General features: G+C 41.8%; 1 long non-coding RNA gene across 1 annotated transcript; it reads left to right on the top strand.

The window, feature by feature from the left end:
• Positions 1-8,117: 8,117 nt before the first annotated feature.
• On the top strand, positions 8,118-16,981 carry LOC148136398 (uncharacterized). The gene is made up of 3 exons (XR_015754457.1): positions 8,118-8,233; positions 11,590-11,766; positions 16,912-16,981. It is a non-coding gene; the product is annotated as an uncharacterized LOC148136398 (long non-coding RNA).
• The last annotated feature ends 3,091 nt before the right edge of the window (positions 16,982-20,072 follow it).

Raw genomic sequence — 20,072 nt, 5'->3', positions numbered from 1 at the left:
GGTGAATGACAATTTCAACAGAGTATCTCCCTAAGCAATGAGTTTGAAGGATTAAGCAAAAAATGGAGGAATGATATGTAAACGAGGACAAATTAGATCATGCACATTAATATTAAAGCAGCTAGAGCAAGAGAAATAATGAGAGAGAAAAATACTGAATGAAATGAAAGTCAAAAAAGACTTTTATTAAAATTTGATGTTTTTAAAATCTCTAATGATTACTACATCCAGGAAATGAGATTGAACATTTTAAATTATTCCCATTCTGGCTAAAACCAGTTAATTGATTGTGTGTGCTGATTTTAAGAGCAAATTAATGTACAAATTCTTATAAACTATGAGGAGGCTAAGAGTGTTTATCATTTACGCAAAGCAAATTTGTAAATTAATCTGCAAATTCTGGAGCTCACAGCGTAACTCTTTTTTTTCCACAAGTTTACAAAAGAAAACTAAAAAAAGACCCAAGTATAAACATTAATATACAGATAAATCTTAAATAAATGATAACCAAAATCTATCAAACAAGAAAACAGAAATACCAAGAAATAAAAAGACAAAACTCAACTAACTACTCATCTAACTTACAACTAACCAGAGTGTGTCATTAAAATTCTTACATTATTCAAGAGAAAAAAAAATCCAACGGATAACACATAAATTGAGCAGTGATATATCTGCTCGGAATGTGTTAACATCAGATCACAACAAAACCCGTATTTACCCAAAACACCCCAAGTATAGAGCATATAAAATTCACAAAAATAAAAGCTCTTTAGTACATTCAGATCAATATAATAAAAAAAAACATTTCTAAATAGTTTTTAAAAAGTATAAAACGTATTTAAATGGAGATCTTCCCCCTTATTCCCAGAGGGCATCACTTCCTTTCCAAAAAACCCATCATTACCTCTCCCAACCAGTGCTCCACCCTTGACCCAGGATAAAGAAAATTCAAGTATACTACTGAACTAGAACTAACAGTGAGTACCCTATTCCACCCCCCACACCAACACCTGGATATATTTGTAATGTTAATACCATAACTGAACATATATGACTATAAAATTACAGTCTCAGCAAATAATAATTAAATATATTAATACAAAATAACAGAGGAAAACAACCCCGCTCCCAAGGACAAAGATAAAATAAGATAAGGTAGCCACCTTCCCCCCATCTACATTAACTAGACCCCCTGGCCTATAAGGAAATCGCTAAGTAAAGGATGAATAAATAAGTCCTTCTTCCCACCCCGGAGAGATAATATTAAACAGTAAGATAATGAAAGGAAAAAAAAAGGGGGGTAGACCGGGGAGTGAGTTGGGCAAAACAACATCAATCAACTCTTATAGTTTGTCTAAGAGAGTCCAAAAGTTCCTTGTGCTTCTCCAGTGATCCGAAGTTAAACACGGACCCTTCATGGCTAAAGCGTAGTATAGCTGGATAGCGCAAGGAGTATTGAATGTTTAAATCCTTTAAACGCTTCTTTGCTTCATCAAACGCCTTCCTCTTTCGAGCCAAAGCTGGGGAAAAGTCCTGAAATAACATAATATTGGATCCTTTATGAGTCATGGCTTGTGGATCTTTCCCAAGATTTCTGGAGGCTTCCAAAAGCATCTGCCTCACCTTATAGCTCTGCAGCTGGAACAGGACCGGGCGGGGATGCTGGTTCAAGCCGGGCCCGCGTATTGCGACTCGGTAGGCCCATTCTACCCTTACCTGGCCTGATCAAGCTGGCCTTCTTCTTCCCGTTCGGGAAGGCCCAGCAAACCAATATTCTCGAGGTCGTCAATGTGGTTCTCTAAGGTCCGGACTTGCTGCTCAAGAGTCCGGACTCGATCCACGGCTGATTCTGCAATGGCCTCGGAGGTGGCGGCCTTTAGCTCTGCCCCTCCGACTCGACATTCAATTTCTTCGATGTCTCGGCCGTGCTTTTGTAGCGTGGCCGAGAGTGAATTCCATCGACTTTGGGACTCTTCAATGAAAGCATCGATCTTCGCATTGAGTTTGGAGATTATTTCAGCGAGGCTCGCCACCGTAGGTAAGTCCCCCGGGGCGGCTGTGGACGCCTCTGCTGCAGCTGGGGAGGGTGGGGGAGGGGCTCCTGCCTGCTGAGAACCGCGGGCTCTTCTCCCCCTAGTCATTTTTACAGGAGACTGAACTGTATAAATTTAGTACTAAATCACTAATTACATTAAATAAAAGCTATTTTTAGTTGATTTGGTGAGTATGGTGGAGGAGGGTGGCCCACTTTGCCTAGGTCTTGGGAGGAGCACTCTAGACTCAGACTTGCTGCCATCTTGGATCCCACAGCCTAACTCTTAATCCCGGGAATAAATTGGCTGAGTTGGACATTGATTGCAGCATGTATTGATAAAAGTTTCTCTCCACAAGTGCTTTACTCTGAGCTCTACAATGGTAAGTGATGATTGGGAGGGGCAGAGGAAACACTACAAAGACATCCTGAGAGTCTCTTGAGATAAATGCAACATCCCCAACATGGGAATCGCTTGCCCTAGAATACACAAACACTAGAAAAGAAGCATCCATGAAGACACCAAACACTTTGAATGTCACCGGGTGGAGCACGTGGAGGTCAAATGCAAGCAGAATAAAGAAAGGGCATATCTGAAAATGTTTCACTCCCCCGCCTTCTCAAACACCACCACTTCCCCTCCTGGCAGAGTCTGAGGTGCCAGGATTGCATGATCCAGCCACCATGAAAGCCACACCCCTCTGGAGTGGGACCCAGAGACAGAAGAAGAACAGTAATCTGACTTGTAAATGCTTACAATATCTGACAATTTAGAGCAGGATGTGAGTATTGTAGATATTCTGAGATGAAACAATTGGAAGTATTGCTCCCAGTGTTGTAAATTAGATTAGATTCCCTACAGTGTGGAAATAAGCCCTTCGGCCCAACTGACCCTCCAAAGAGTAACCCACCCGGAGCCATTTCCTTCTGACTAATGCACCTATCATGATGGGCAACTTAGCTTGGCTAATTCACCTGACCTGCACATCTTTGGACTGTGGGAGGAAACCCACACAGACATAGCGAGAATGTGCAAATACCACACAGACAGTCACCTGAGGCTGGAATTGAACCTGGGACCCTAGGTGCTGTGAGGCAGCAGTGCTAACAACTGAGCCACTGTGCCACCCTTAAATTTTCTGTATGTATGGCTTGTAGCCCCATGCTTTGTCAATCTTTATGATTCCTGATGTCTTCGTATGCCTAAGTGGCATTCTTACAATGAATTGAATCTTAGCCCTGAGGTGTCCTCAGGTGGAAAGTCGTTGCTTCAGAAGATGAACTGATAGCCTACTTTCCCAGACCTCTTTTAGAAACAAGGAAATATTACTTCCCATTAAATAGGAACTAAGTCCCAGAAAATAAATTTATTTTCTAGGCAAAATTCCAAAAAGGAAACTAGGTTTAGCCATGAGATTCCATTTTTGTAATTAAACAGGAAATGAGATTCTCTGTCAAAGTATGCACTTTTGTTACTTGTTTCCGTCTGATAATAATATCTTTCGGATGTAACAAAACTGAGGATCTAAAAGCCAGAAGGCTTTCATCTAAGTTATGCATTATTATTTTTAGTGTGATGTTTGTGTTCATCAAGATCAATGCTGCAGAAGTGTCAAGCACTTCCAGGTCAGATCTATCACCTTGAAACACTATTTTCACCAAAACCCTTGTCATGACATGAATAAAAAAATTGTGCAAAGTTAAACAGCTCTGGCTCCTGACCTACACCAAATCCTTACTTTTGCTGATACACATCAGCTTCCTACCATCACTCCATCACATTTATAATCCTCATCTTCATCAACAAACCTTTCCATAACGTTACTCCACCCTTTCCTTTATGGTTGCACCTCCTCCCCGGCCCTGTAGTCCTGATTTCTCCACACCCTTCCGATCTCCCTCCCTCCTCAATGTCTCCAATATTACTGATAGAGTTCAGTGTTACTCTTTCTGGCGTGCTTAAACTCCACACGTACTCTATTTCCTTCCCACATCTGTGTTCTTTTGAACTTCAGGGAGTTTTACTTTCACAGGACAAAGACAGCCGCTTAATTTGAAAAAAAGTCAGTTCACTACTTTTACCATAAATTGAACCCAACTCCCAGATAACATTACTGATGTTACCAGACTCAGTCAGCTGCCTGGGCAATATGCTGCCAGCATTCACCAGCCTCATTGTCCTTAAGGCTTCCTCTTTATTTCCGTAAAACAGTCAAGCTGTTGAAATAACGTCCTGGAGTCAGACAGCCTGTGTGCAAAACCATTCCTAGATAATCAGTCCTGTAGCTAGGTTCTGCACTTCTAGAATATTTCTGTTCTTTATTTTAGATCAGATCCTTGTTTAAGCATCACTCTCATACCTACAAGATCATCTACTTGGCCTAACATTGAGTCTAGATCAGAGTGGTGCTGGAAAAGCACAGCATGTCAGGCAGCATCTGAGGAGCAGGAAAATCGACGTTTCAGGCAAAAGCCCTTCATCAGCAGTCCTCACTTTTGCCTGGCCTAACATTGATGTAAGTCTTTAGAAATTATAGAACCCCTACAGCAAGCCATTCAGCCCATCGACTCCACCACAACTTTCTGAAGAGGAATACACCAAGATTCACCTTGCGCACCCCCCCCCCCTCCCTTACTCTGTTCCTGTAATCCTACATTCCCCAAGGCTAACGCACACATCTTTGGACTGTGGGAGGAAATCCATGCAGTCTCCACACAGACAGTCACCCAGGGTGGAATCGAACCCAGGTCCCTGCCACTGTGAGGCAGCATTGCTAACCACTGAGCCACCGTGCTGCCCAAAGTGGTTGTGAATGGCAAAGATTGGTTGAACTTGTTAACACCATGAAAACTGCACATGAGGACCTAGTTTCTTTCCAGTAGTGTCTGTGTTCAACAATTTGAACATAAGCCAGCATTTCAGATGCCAAAATCTCCACAGTTCCTTCACTGTGGAAGCTTGCAGAAATGTTGTTTTTCAACTTGGCAGAAACGTGTGTAAAATCGTTTGCTGTGTTTGCTGCATTACAACACCATTCCATTGGCTGCCAAGTGAGTTGAGACATCTGGTGGTCATATAAGTGAAAGTCTTTCTTTTTGTATGCGGGACCTGTGAAGTGGTCAACTTGGAACTGTTTCAAGAACGTTTCAGGTTTGTCTTTGACTATCATTTGGGGCAACAGCGAGGTAAACATGTTAAAAGACATTTCAACATCCCTGGGGCAAGAAGGGTGAGAAAATTGATTATCCAGTGAAAGTAGCCCCATCTTGTTCACCAAAGTCCTTGAGGGAAAGAAACTGCCGTCCTTAAGCAGTCTAGCCTGGCCTACAAGTGACTTCAGACCCACAGCAAAGGGGTTGACTTTTAAATGCAATTGAGCAGTTAGGGTAAGACAATAAATGCTGCACTAGCCGAGAGACACCCTCATCCTGCAAGTGAACAAAACAAAAACTGAAGGTGGGATTAAACTTGAACATAAAACCCTCACCTACCAAATAGACTGCCTATGTACAGGTTCATACACAATATTATTTCACACGGTTGAGCCCCTGTTTAAGAAGGGAGGGAGGCAGAAGATGGAAAACAGTAGGCCAGTTAGCCTGACCTTGGTCATTGGTAAGGTTTTAAAGCTTATTATTAGGGATGAGATTGTGGAGGACTTGGAAGTGCATGGTAAAATCAGGGTCAGTCAGCACAGCTTTGTCAAGGGAAGATCATGCCTGGTAAATTTGTTAGGATTCTTTGTAATGAGCAAGTTAGACAAAGGGGAGCCAGTGGACATGATCTATTTGAATTTCGAGAAGGCCTTTGACAAGGTGTCAAAGAGGAGGCTGCGAAGTAAGACAAGAGCCCAAAGTGTTACCGGAAAGATACTGGCAAGGACAGAAGACTGGTTGACTGGAAGAAGGCCGAGAGTAGGATAAAGGAAACTTTTTTCAGAATGGCAACCAGTGACAAGTGGAGTTCCACAGGGGTCCATGTTGGGACCACACTATTCACTTTATACATTAATGATCTGGACAAAGCAACTGAGGGCATTGTTGCTATGTTTGCGGATGACACAAAGATAGGCAGAGGGACAAGATAAGAAGTGATAGTGATAAGAAGCAGGGAGGCTGCAGAAGGACTTGGAGAGGCTAGGACATTGAGCAAAAATGTGACTGACAGAATGCAATGTGGGAAACTGTGAGGTTATGCACTTAGAGCCACGGAGTCACAGAGATGTACAGCAAGGAAACAGACCTTTCAGCTCAATTCGTCCATGCCAACCAAATATCCTGAATTATCTAGTCCCATTTGCCAGCGTTTGGCCCATATCCCTCTAAACCCTTCCTATTCATATACCCATCCAGTTACCTTTCAAATGCTATAATTGTACCAGCCTCCACCACATCCTCTGGCAGCTCATTCCATACATGCACCACCCTTTGCGTGAAAAAGTTGCCCCTTAGGTCCCTTTGAAATCTTTCCCCTCTCACCTAAACCTATTCCCTCTAGTTTTGGACTCCCTTGCCCTGGGCAAAAGACCTTGACTATTTACCCTATCCATGCCTCTCATGATTTTATAAACCTCTGTAAGGTCAACCTTTAGCCTCCAATGATCCAGGGAAAACAGCCCCAGCCTGTTCAGCCTCTCCCTATAGCTTAAACCCTCCAACCCTGGCAACATCCTTGTAAATCTTCTTTGAACCATTTCAAATTTCACAACATCCTTCCGATAGGAGGGAGACCATAATTGAACACGGTATTCCAAAAAAGGCCTAAACAATGTGCTGCACAGTGGCACATGACCTCCCAACTCCTATATTCAATGCCCTGACCAATACAGACAAGTGTACTAAATGCTGCCTTCACTATCCTATCTAATTGCGATTCCACTTTCAAGGAACTATGAACATGCACTCTACAGTCTCTGTTCAGCAACACTCTCCAGGACCCTACCATTGAGTGTATAAGTCCTGCTCTGATTTGCATTTCCAAAATGCCACACCTCATTTATTTAGATTAAACTGTACCTGCCATTCCTTGGTAAATCAGCCCATCTGATCGTTGTACTCTGAGATAACTTTCTTGGCTGTCCGTTACACCTCCAATTTTGATGCCATCTACAAACTTATTAACCATACCTCCTATAATCACATCCAAATCATTTATATAAGCAACAAAAAGCAGTGAACCCACCACCGGTCACAGGTCTTCAGTCCAACAACAACCCTCTATCACTTTCATAGAAATTCACAAGGATGATCCTGGGGATGAAGTGTATGTCATATGAAGAGAGTTTGAGGACTCTGGGTCTGTACTCAGTGGAGTTTAGAAGAACGAGAGGGGAATCTCATCAAAACTTGTACTGTACTGAAACTCAGAACACTGAGAAGCCTGGATAGAGTGGATGTGGAGAAGATGTTTCTTCCAGTAGGAGGGACTCAGACCCGAGGGCACAGCCTCAGAGTGAAGGGACGACCCTTTAGAGCTGAGATGAGGAGGAATTTCTTCAGCCGGGGAGGGGGTGGTGAATCTGTGGAACTGATTCTTCCTGACAATTAGGCAGAGGTCTCAAGTGTCATAGCAACTTTGATCAGTTACTGTAATGCATCTTTTAAGTGTCTTGCATTCTCAGTGTGTCAGTTGGGGGGTTGGAGTACAAATTGCATCTATAGTCTCCAATGAAACAAGCCATCTGTTCTAGATAGTGGCAGTCTACTGTTGCTCTATCGAAGTGAGCAGTGAGCATTCCGTCACATCTCTGACTTGAGGCTGTCGAGAGTTTTGGGAGGCCTTTGGAAATTTTCAGATAACATGAAAATTAACTCTGTTATCATTGGTTGGTTGGCAGACAGAAAAGTGATGATTGATGGAAGGATTAGAGGAGAAACCTTTCACCCAGAGGATATGGTGGCTGCAATTCACTGCCTGGTTTGGTGGTGGAAGCAGAAACACTCAACTCACTGAAAAAATACTGAGATTTGTATCTGGAGTGCTGTAATCTGCCAGGCTTTGGGCCAGGTGCTGGAAGATGAGAATAGAATGAGCGCCTAGTTTTTCCTTCAGCCAGTACAGTACAGAATATCTCGTGTTTGAGTGGAGCTATGCTGTCAGTATGGCAGTGTTATGGACCAGACCAAAACCCCTCAAAATATTCAGAAGATAGTCGAGACTCTAATTACTACATATTTTCAAGTCGATTCAGGACTGAGGTAAGGAAGAATTTCTTTATTCAGAGGTTTGTGAACCTGTGGAATTCTCTCCCACAGGACACTGTTAAGATTGGTTCATGGCCCTTGCAACTAAAGGGATGAAGGTGTATGGAGAGAAAGTGGGAATGGGATACTGAGATTGCATGATCAGCCATGATCATATTGAATAATGGTGCAGACTCGAAGGGCTGAATGGCCTACTCCTGCACGAGTTTCCTGCATTTCTATGTAAATGTAAGACATTGCATTCCAGATGCAATCTGATTGATTATACCATCAGATTTAAAGCAAAACACTCTTCATTCATCCACTACAGCTAAAATATGACAAACCAAAAGAAAGAAAGAATTGGAATAGCTTAACTCTATTGGAACACTTAACCGAATAGCAGATACAATAACTATTACTAATTAACTGTTCCAATAGAATAACATCCCATAAACACAGCCTTTGGCAAAAGACAAATTGAGAAAACAGGTTGTCTCACATGCAACTCCAGCAGCAGGAAGGAACCTCCAGCTTTTCTTTGTAACCAAGACAGGGGAAACATAACTTTCAATTCTTTAAGACCTCAACAGAAACTGCTGAAAGCCCAAACTAAAAATTTTGGTTATGTGAGAGCTTGACCACACCCATTCAGACTGCTTCTATTGTTCCGTTTAAAACAAAAACCATGACCTCACACGTCGCTTACTTTAGTGGCTCTGAGTACACTGCTCACTACCCCTGCCTTAAAACATCCCTTCAAAAAGAAAACACAGGACAAAATAAACTCTTAATGCCACAACAGGATACTCAGCTTTTCCCAATGTTTAAAATCACACAACACCAGGTTATAGCCCAACAGATTTATTTGGAAGTACAAGCTTTCAGACCGCTGTTCCTTTGTCAGGTAGCTATTGGGGCAGGATCGTGGGACACAGAATTTATAGTCGAAAAGCACAGCAAGTCAGGCAGTATCTGAGGAGCAGGATAATCCACGTTTCGTCAGGAATTTATGGGAAAAGATCAAAGTGTCAAACAACTGATGTGAAGTATTGAACAAACCTAGATTGCTGTTAAGTCTTTAATCATTTAGAATGGGGATTTGGGTTTCCAGTGATTAATATGTAAATCCCAGAACTTCATTCAAGTCACAGTCCTGAGATAACTTAAGGTTTTATATTAAAAAAGGTAACATCTCAGCTCAGACAATGCATTAAAGGTGTGAGGCGAGAGTCTGCATCCCAATCTTGAGTCACACACTCACACACACTCTCACTCTCTCTCGCCCCGCGGGCACCACCACCCACCCCCCCCCACACACACAAACACACACACACACTCGCACCACACACCTTCACACATTCTCTCTCACACACACACACACAAACATCGCTCACACATTCTCACACACACACATACACTAACATCATACACACACTCGCACCACACATCCTCACACATTCTCATACACACACATTAACATCTCACACACACACATTCACACACTCACACCACACACCCTCACGCATTCTCACGCACACACACACTAACATCATTCACACACACACCCTCGCACCACACACCCTCACACATTCTCGCACACACACACACAAGTCTATGGGGTAAACTTACATTTGCAGATTTATATTTGCAGATGCATTCCATTTTGTTCAAAAAGCACACAATCTGCAGGCAGTCAGTCCATGTGACATTTTATAGTTCCTACTTTGGAAATAGAACCACTCTGACTCAAGGTTGGGATGCAGACATACTCTAACCTTACATCTTTAATGCATTGTCTGCAATACTTCTCATGTCATATGACACTCTGTGACATTTTGATCTTTTACTATAAATTCTGTGTCCCACAATCCTGCCCCAATAGCTACCTGACAAAGGAGCAGCGCTCCGAAAGCTTGTACTTCCAAATAAACTTGTTGGACTATAACCTGGTGTTGTGTAATTTTTAACTTTGTACACCCCAGTCCAATGCCAGTACCTCCATATCATGACTCCCAACATTGTCCTGCTTAGCCGTCAAATCCTGAGACGGAATTTAAACACAGTCATTCCCAACCTTGTCAAACACTCACTGATATTCGTACATTTGAAAGGTGAGAAGAGGTAGATGCGATTTGTATTGTTTTAGCTGGTTATCAGTGGCATGTGGTAGGTTTACCTCACAATTATCGATCTGTCTCTCACAATTACCTCACAATTATCATGCCTAGACTGGAAAATCTCCAGGTCATAGAGTCATAGAGATATACAGCATGGAAACAGACCCTTCGGTCCAACCCGTCCATGCCGATTAGGGGGTCTATAATACAATCCCAATAAGTTGATCAGCTCTTTATTATTTCTCAGTTCCATCCAAATACCTTCCCTGGAATATCCTCCCTCAGCACAGCTTTAATGCTATCCCTTATCAAAAACATCAATTCCCCTCCTCTCTTGCCTCCCTTTCTAACCTTCCTGTAGCATTTGTATCCTGGGACATTAAGCTGCCAGTCCTGTCCATCCCTGAGCCATATTTCTTTAATTGCTATGATATCCCAGTCCCATGTTCCTAGCCATGTCCTGAGTTCATCTGCCTTCCCTGTTAGGCCCCTTGGATTGAAATAAATGCAGTTTAATTTATTAGTCCTACCTTGTCCCTGCCTGCCCTGACTGTTTGACTCGCTTCTGATCTCAACTGTACCAGTCTCAGATTGATCTCTTTCCTCACTATCTATCTGGGTCCCACCTACACCCCCCCACCCCCACCCCCCACCACCAACCCCCCCCACCCCCCACATTACTAGTTTAAAACATCCCGAGCAGCTCTAGCAAATTTCCCTGCCAGTATATTAGTCCCCTTCCAATTTAGGTGCAATCCGTCCTTCTTATACGGGTCACTTCTACCCTAAAACAGCTTCCAATGATCCAAAAATGTGAATTCTTCTCCCATACACCAGCTCCTCAGCCATGCATTCATCTGCTCTATCCTCCTATTCCTGCCCTCACTAGCTCGTAGCACCAGGAGTAATCCGATATTACTACTCTTGAGGACCTCCTCTTTAAATTTCTGCCTAACTCTCTGTAATCTCCCTTCAGAATCTCAACCTTTTCCCTTCCTATGTCGTTGGTTCCAATGTGGACAATGACCTCCTGCTGGCCCCTCTCCCCCGTGAGAACGTTCTGCACCCTTTCTGAGACATCCTTGATCCTGGCACCAGGGAAGCAACACACCATTCTGCTTTTTAGATGCTGGCCCTTGTGAGTTATCACAATTCACATATTAAATGAAGTAAGTCCAATTGCAACAATTGTCTGAACAAAACAAATCATGATTGCTTTATTAAAATGTATCTTGTTTTTTCTTCATTTAGAACATGATTGAGAGTTTTTCTGCTCTTCCTTCATCTTCAACATTTCCTACCTCATGAATGTAAATTCCACAGTCGAAGCGATTGGAGAGATGAAGGTAATGTTTCCGTGCCATAACTGAAATGCGTATGGTCATCACCTCAAGACTTAACACGCAAATGTATTTAGCCGTAAAGAAGGTGAGCTATAGGTTACTTACAGGTTTTTCAATGCATGTAGATTTAAAGATATGTCACTCATGCAATGATCATAGCTACTTTGTAACCAATGACTCAGATAAAATTGCTTAAACAGGCGAAACATTTCTGATATCAATTCCATCTCAAAAAAGTGGCTTAGCTTTGAGACTCTTTCATGATAAGTACAGTAATAATGCAATAATGTGGATCATTGCCATGATATAATCTGCATTTGACAACTCAGAGATATAAACATACAAATTAAAGTTTCAAAATTAATAGGATGTCGAGAGGGTTGCACAGAAACAATGGGCAAAAAGTGCAGATTAACATTCTTGAAAACGAGTTGATTTGCTCCAAGAAAATTTGATGTCTTATTAACTGTCAAATGAAAAACACTCTAATGTGTTTCCTGATAGGAATAGCTAATTGCTACTCACAGTATGAAAAAGTCAATTGTGTGCCATTTTTAAATTGTCATAACTTAAACTGTCTTTGTTGTCAACTTATATCTCCATTCCAAATTTTACTTCACCAAGTCTCAATACATCCATAATCTTTGCTATCATTCAGAAGACAGGGTGTTTTTAAAAATTCATTCATGGGATTAGGACGTCACTGGCTGAGACAGTACCTGTTGCCCATCCTTAATTGCCTGGTGGGGGTCAGGTAAGAGTCAGCCACTTGACTGTGGGTCTGAAGCAACATATAGGCCAGACCAAGTGAGGACGACAGATTTTCTTCCCTGAAGGACATTAGTGAACCAGAGGGGTTTTTTTTTTCCAATGGATTCATGGTCATCATTAGCCTTTTAATTCCAGAGTTTTTAAAATTAGAGTCAAATTTCACTGTCTGCCATAGCAGATATTCAAACCCCAATCCCCAGAACATTACCTGGGTCTTTGGATTAATAATCCAGTGATAATACCACTAGGCCATCGCCTCCCCCTCATCGAGATCAGTATTATGGATCTAAATGTAAAAATGATTAAAGGTAAAGTTGCTAACTCACCGGCCATCCAGTTAACTGAACTAACTAACTCGACGATGATTAAGATATCTAAGTTAAGGGACTGTGACTCTCCTACAGACACGGCAAAGATGGTTCTATTTCTGGACTAATAGTTTTTTAAACAATTTTGGGACGATGAGTGGGGTTAGCTGCACTGCCTAAACACAAAAACCTCTGCTTAACTTTAGAAAATACCCAATCGATCCCACAGACCACATGAGTACTTCTTGAATTCAGTTTGAGATACTGTGATATACTCTGTCTGACAGGACAGTGGAAGAGTTCCCCACAGTGATCTTCCAACAACTGGACTTAAAGTGAGATCAGGACCTCACTTCTAAGTTGCACTGTTACATTGATGTTGTGGCAAAGTAAAACTGAGCTCTATGATGACATTGTGATGAATTCCCATTGTTCTATTAGCTGCATCTACATTACAGAGGAAGAAAACTAAGGCATTTAAAATGTATTAAAATACTAAGATGTTCTGAATAGTAAAACTTCAAAAAAATCAAAAACAGAGAAGGTCACCAGCTTCTTTGCTTTATTACCCTAAATTTCCTATTCTGCTATTTTGAACTTCTCTCATGTATTTACTACTTTGGATGTTCTTTCAGGCATATGTTTAACATTAACAAAAATGCAGAAAGCAGCAGTCTATTTTACTTTGATCTGTCCCTTGGTTAATGGTGTGTTTTCTGTTTTACTCATTGTGTTAATATGAAAAAACAATTTTTTTTCAAAACTGTAATGAAAGAGGTAGCGCCATGAAAGCTCTTTCAAGCAATAAACATGCGATAACTAATCTTGGAACTGTCTGTTTCAATGTTTAACGTCTTTAACCTTATTAAACAGATCTTCATTTTTGTAGGTGGCAACTACAACTCAGCAGTATCATTTTTGTCATGTTTGTTACAAAATTGTGGATTCAAGCTTCACTCCAGGAATTTATCACATAATCTTGGCTGACATTCCAAAGGGAATGCTGTGCTGTCTTTTAGATGAGACATGAAATAGGGGCCCTTTTATAGCGAAAGACGTAAGGAAAAGAGCTGAGAGCAGAAATGTGAAAATAGTTGTTATTTGGGTGAAGTGTTAGTAAGACTAGACTGTTTGAAAGTCTGCATTGAACATATGCTTTTTGGTCCTAAACATTGATTATCATCATTTGTAGGAGATGCTAAACAGACACTTTGCTGAGTTAAACACTGATAGCGCAGTTTTTGTCAAATAGTTTTTTTAAAAGTATCAGTCTGTTTGGATGTGTTATGACACACCTTTTTAGCCATCGAATCCTGAGGTGGAACTTAAACTCTAGAGTTTCCATCCCAAAGGTATGGATACAACAAAATCCTTTGAAAATCAGCTGTGCAAAGCTATAAAAAAAAACCTCAGTGTAATTGAGAATGGAAACAGCAGTATACATGGGCTCTTCTCACCTATCCTGCTGAAAGTGTAGCTGTCACACAAAGCACAGTCCAGGATTGTTCAGAGATCTAGTGAGAGACTGCACAATACAGAGGACATCCAGAGACTGAAGAATGTCCTGTTCCCGTGAGGAAATATAAGCTGTTTCAGTTAGAGTCATAGAGTCATAGAGGTGTACTGCACGGAATCAGACCCTTCGGTCCAACACCTCCATGCCGACCAGGGATCCTAATCCAATCCCAATCCAATCTAGTCCCACCTGCCAGCAACCAGCCCATATCCCTCCAAATCCTTTCTATTCATATACCCATCCAGATGTCTTTTAAATCTTGTAATTGTACCAGCCTCCACCACTTCCCCAGGCAGCTCATTCCATACATTCCCTCTGTGTGGAAACATTGCCCCTTAGGTCCCTTTTATATCTTGCCCCTCTCACCCTAAACCTATGCCCTCTAATTCTGGATTCCCCTGTCCCAGGGAAAAGACCTTACCTATTTATCCTATCCATGCCCCTCATAATTTTGTAAACCTCTATAAGGTCACCCTTCAGCCTTCCATGCTCCTGGGAAAACAGCCCCAGCCGATTCAGTCTCTCCCTATAGCTCAAACCCTCCAACTCTCGCAACATCTTTGTAAATCTTTTCTGAATCCTTTCAAGTTTCCCAACATCCTTCTGATAGGAAGGAGACCAGAATTGCATGCAATATTCCAAACGTGGCCTAACCAATGTCCTGTAGAGCCACAACATGACCTCCCAACTCCTGTACTCAATACTCTTCCCTTGTCCATCTGTTCCCTGCGCCTGTATCACCTGGTACTGTTCAGCCTAGCCCATCCCCCATCCAGACAATAGGGACTCTAAGCAAAACCCCAACCAAACAACCCCTTTCTCCGGTCACTCATATAAGTTGTCTAATAAGATTGAATAGCACAGTTCCTTTTACAGGTGAAATCATCTGCGAGTAAATGTTATTCAAGTCTTGGTGGAATCCTGATGAAGTGCTCTAGAAAATCTCCCAATGTATTTCAGACGTTCCTTTATACAACACCAGCTGCAATGAAAATTAAATGCTTGATTTGATTTATAATTGTCACATGTACCTAGGTACAGTGAAACGTTTTTTGTTTTGTGTGCAGAATAGGCAGATCAGACCACACAACGATCATGGGGTGGCAGAACAGACCGAGGATTACAAAGTTACGACTGCAGAGATGATGTGTAAAAAGCAAGATCAACATTAGTATTGAAATTTGAGAGGTCCATTCAGCAGAGTAATAACAGCAGGGAAGAAGCTGTTGGTACGTGTGTTTAAGCTTTTGTATCTTCTGCCTGACAGAAGAAATTAGTATAACCAGGATGGGAGGGGTCTTTGATGTTGGCTGCCTTTCTGAGCTAATAAGAGGTGTAGATGGAGTCAATGGATGGAAGGTTGGCTTGTGTGATGGACTGGGCTGTGTTCATAACATTCTGTCATTTCTTACCCTCCTGGGCAGAGCAGTTGTCATACCAAGCCATGATCCATCCAGATAGAATGTTTATTATGGTGCATCTATAAAAGTTGGTGAGAGTCCCTTATGGATGTGTCGAATTTCCTTAGCCTCCTGAGGAAGCAGAGGTGTTGTTGTGCCTTCTTGACAGTCACATCAGCATGGGTGGACCAGGACAGATTGTTGGTGATGGTCACCCCTAGGACCTTGACGTCTTAACCATCTCCACCGCAGCTCAATTGGTATAGTTAGGGGCATGCTCTCCTCCTTACTTCCAGAAGTCGATGATCAGCTCTTGAGTTTTGCTGACATTGAGGGAAAGATTGTTAACTTTATACAGCGCTACCAAGCATTCTATCATTTTCCTGTTGAGTATCCCTTTAAGTGGTGAATATCCCTTTAAGTAACTCTTGAAATTTACATTAGTGCCATGTATGCTTCCAGACAGCTGTTCGCTATGAGTTGAGGACGTTAGCTAAAGCGCTATTCTTTTGGTTCTAGAAGGCATTTAAAAGGGCCAGATAAATCAAATCAAGCATTTAACCAGCTTCCTCGGTGGCTGTCCCCTGTGTTGACTTCAACTGCTTTACCAAAATAGCTCTTATGCAAAATAAAGCTTAAATAGAGTTTCAGCTTAAGGTCCTTTTGGAGCGCTCTGACAGCTAGTGCTTCCAATTAAACCTGTTGGACTATAATCTGGTGTTATGTGATTTTGTCAGAACTGCTGTCTTTCAGTTTAGACATTCAGCCTAGGCCCTACCATCCCTCTCAGTTGAGTGGAACAGATCCTCTGGCAGGGAAACGTTCCTGGCACCTTTGCAATACTCTGCCTCAGCCTCTACTACACCTTACTTAGCACTCATCCAAAATTGCTATAACTAGTGATCTGATTGTTAATAATATTGCTGTTTCTGGGAATTTGCTGTGTATGAATTAGCTACCATATGTCTCCTTGATATAACAGTAACTACAGTTCAAAAATATTGAATTAGCTATGAGCTCTTTGGGAGAATCCTGAATTTGTGAAAGGCATTCAGTCTGAATTCTTTCTTTCTTTCCTCTGGGTCAATTCATTATTTCAGATTTCAGCATTTGAAGTATTTTCAGTTATTTTGAACATTCCCAAACTCTCCCAGTCTTAAAGGGCCCACATCCTTTCTTTTACTCCTCTCTCCTTTTCGTCTTTTTCTCTTTACTTCATCTTCCTGATGTCACAGGGAGGCGTCACAGGGTGACAAGAGTGGGAACTGAACTCTTGGCTTCGTAGGCCCGATGCGTGGACTCCTGGAATTGGTGGTGAGGAGTCAACTGCAATAATGTAGAAGCAGGAATTCCTGGAGGCAATGGGCCAGGACCATGGACCTTGGAAAAGTCCTGGAGCCATATTTGGGACCTCAGCCGATGAAGATAAGCTCTATTTAAAGACGTTCTTTTCACTCTTTTGTGCCACAAAATGGTACCAGATTGTGACGACAGAACACTTTTCACTGTATCTCCTAAGAGATTCATTTGTTCCTTGCAAAAGCAAGAATATGTTGTTGGCACGGAAAACCCAAAATGGACACAGGTTTTATTTGCATGCTTTAACTGCTTTTTGTTTTTATATTCTTTGGAAGTTTTTATAAAAATATGCCTTTGACAGTCAGTAAAACTGCTGTCATGTTAATAGAACTTGTATGGTCTTGGTACCTTTTTATTATGTAGAGTGACAGAGTTAATACTGATGGAAATTAGTTAGGTATTGCTATATATCCTTAATTGTCTTGTACTGATAAAGACCGTAAAAGCTGATCTTTTGCAGTATTACTGTCTAAAGCATAATTTATCGTCAATCCTAGTTGTCCTTGAGAACCTAATAATGAGCTACCTTTTTAAAGCATTGCAATCCATGTGGTGTAGGTACACACACAGAGCTATTAAACATGGTCCCAGCTGCATTGAAGAAACAATAATAGTCCATGCTGATGTATGGCTTGGAGGGGAAATGTGGAGAGCTGGTTTCCCCATTCACCTGATGCCCTTGTCCTTCTAGGTGGTAGAGGTGGTGGGTTTAGAAGCTACTAAGAGGAGAAACTTTGACAAATGACCGCAGTACCTCTTATACGTGGTACACATTATCACCAGTGTCCCTGGTTGTGGGGGGAATGATTGTCTAAGTCACTGGGATCCTGATAAAGCACGTTGCTTTACCTTGGATGAGTCTTGTTGGAGCTGCACCCAAGTGGAGAATACCCCATCACATTGTGTCTTGCAGTCAGTAGACAGGTTTTGGGAAGTCAAGAGGTGAGTCACAGAATGCAGAATTCTCAAAATGAAATATTGAGGTAATTCACTGAACATATTAAAAACTTTTCAGATGTTTTTGTGTCTGCTTATTATTCCAGTTAACTGTCCCCCCCAGTGAAAGCTTTGCATTTCTACACTAATGCAAAAATGATGCAATTTTTCTGGGAAATATTATCCTGACAAGATTCGACATCCAAGTTTTAATGGTCGACCTCTCAAAGATGTTTTTCTAAATGGGGTGAAAATAAGGGGTTGTACGCAATTCCCTCTTGACCAATAAGCTGGCTTGAATTAATTTCTAAAGCTTGGCAACTGTGCGGTGGGCCTGACTAATACATGGCTTATGGCAGTAACTCTGTATGGTATGGTGTCATTTAATCTCACCAGCTGGGACACGCGTGCTTGAATTGAAAATATTTGGGTTTTAAACGCACTGTTTCCTATGAATAGCGATTATTGCCTGACAAAAAACTGTGAATTATGGGCTCTGAAAAGGAAATTGCATTTGGCTTTTGGAGACTTTCTGTGTTTTCCTTTGAGAGGGAATCAGATACAATTACACAGCTAGAGAATTCCCAGGGAAGAGGAATTCTCAGAAAGAGAGAAGGGAAAAAAGGGGAAATTGCATCGGAGCGAGAAATATTTAAACTGTTTGTGTTTAAACTGAAGTTGGATCCCATGTGGGTCATGCTTTGCTAATACCTCAAGGTTTTTTCTTAAGAGTGAAGAATGCTTGGTTTGAACTGCTTTCAGTCTTACAAATCCACAGGTTTTATTTCATTGGAATTGTGCCATAATATGATTTTGTAGAGAAGTATTCCACTTGATTGGTAAAAAATTAACTTTTGCTCTTTGGGGCTAATAGAACCTCGTTATAACCTGTGGGACATAGGGAAGCAGTTCTGAATCCCACCAAGTTACATTGACAGAGATACAGGTCAGAGCTTTGGAGGGAAAGCTTCATGAAATAGTTTGTCACGCCGGCTAGCTTAATTGATAAAGCACTTTGCCACATCAACAATTTTGTCACCCAATGCAGCAAGATGGCAGCACCAACCTGGTAGATAGCATTCGGGGTCCTGGGCGTGTCCGCTCCAGGTCAGCCACACCCTTCTCACTCTTTCATTTTCATCTTCTTCCTTTCTCTTCATCTTCTTGTCGACGATAGTAGAGGCGTCCTCGCAGAAGGGGCTAGAGTGGGACTCGTGGTGAAGGCGGTGATGTGGCTGCTGCAGCAGTGGCTCATGGTCCTGCGGTAGATCTGGTGTGGGACTCCCAGCAATGTCTGTGAGGATGTGGTTCCAGCTTTGGCTGTATGGTGGACCCGGATTGGGACTCCCAGCGATGTCCTTGAGGATGTGGCAGTGGAGCAGGGGACTGCTGGGGCATTGGGCTGGACCTGAAACGGGGACTCATGTCAGCCCAGAGATTTAGAAGGGACCTAAGGGGCAACATTTTCACACAGAGGGTGGTGCATGTATGGAATGAACTGCCAGAGGAAGTGGTGGAGACTGGTACAATTACAGCATTTATAAGGCATCTGGATGGATACATGAATAGGAAGCGTTTCGAGGGATATGTGCCAAGTGCTGAAACTAGATTAGCTTAGGATATCTAGTCAGCATGGACAAGTTGGACCGAAGGGTCTGTTTCTGTGCTGTACGTCTCGATGACTCTATGACTGTAAAGGTGAACAATTATTCTTATTTGTCAGCCTTTATATTTTTCTGTCAATTGAATGGGCGATGGAGGTCTATTTAAGTAATTTCTTTTTATTCCTCTTGTAATCCAAAATGGCGCCAGATTGTGGCAACACTTTTCACTATATTTTCCCAAATACATGTGACAATATAATCATTCATTAATTCATTTTGCTCTGATGGGGTTCCAACCTTTGCAATACTCTGTCTCAACCCCTTTCGGCCTGTTAGAATGACTCCACTACCTTTATTTTCTACAGAAACAATTGTGTGTTTTGTTTACTCAATCATATGGTTGCAGTAAGGTGGGGTTTTTGCCTCTGCCATATTTATAAAAATACATACAATACTGGTCTTCCTGTTGAAATCCAACAATTGAGATTTTTTTTGGT

The sequence above is a fragment of the Chiloscyllium plagiosum genome, unplaced genomic scaffold (assembly GCF_037043375.1).
Source record: "Chiloscyllium plagiosum isolate Xiang-an unplaced genomic scaffold, Cpla_swu_hap1 HiC_scaffold_45, whole genome shotgun sequence".
NCBI lineage: Eukaryota > Metazoa > Chordata > Chondrichthyes > Orectolobiformes > Hemiscylliidae > Chiloscyllium > Chiloscyllium plagiosum.
Note: the sequence above shows the minus strand (reverse complement) of the source record. Positions and strands in the feature narration are given on the sequence as shown.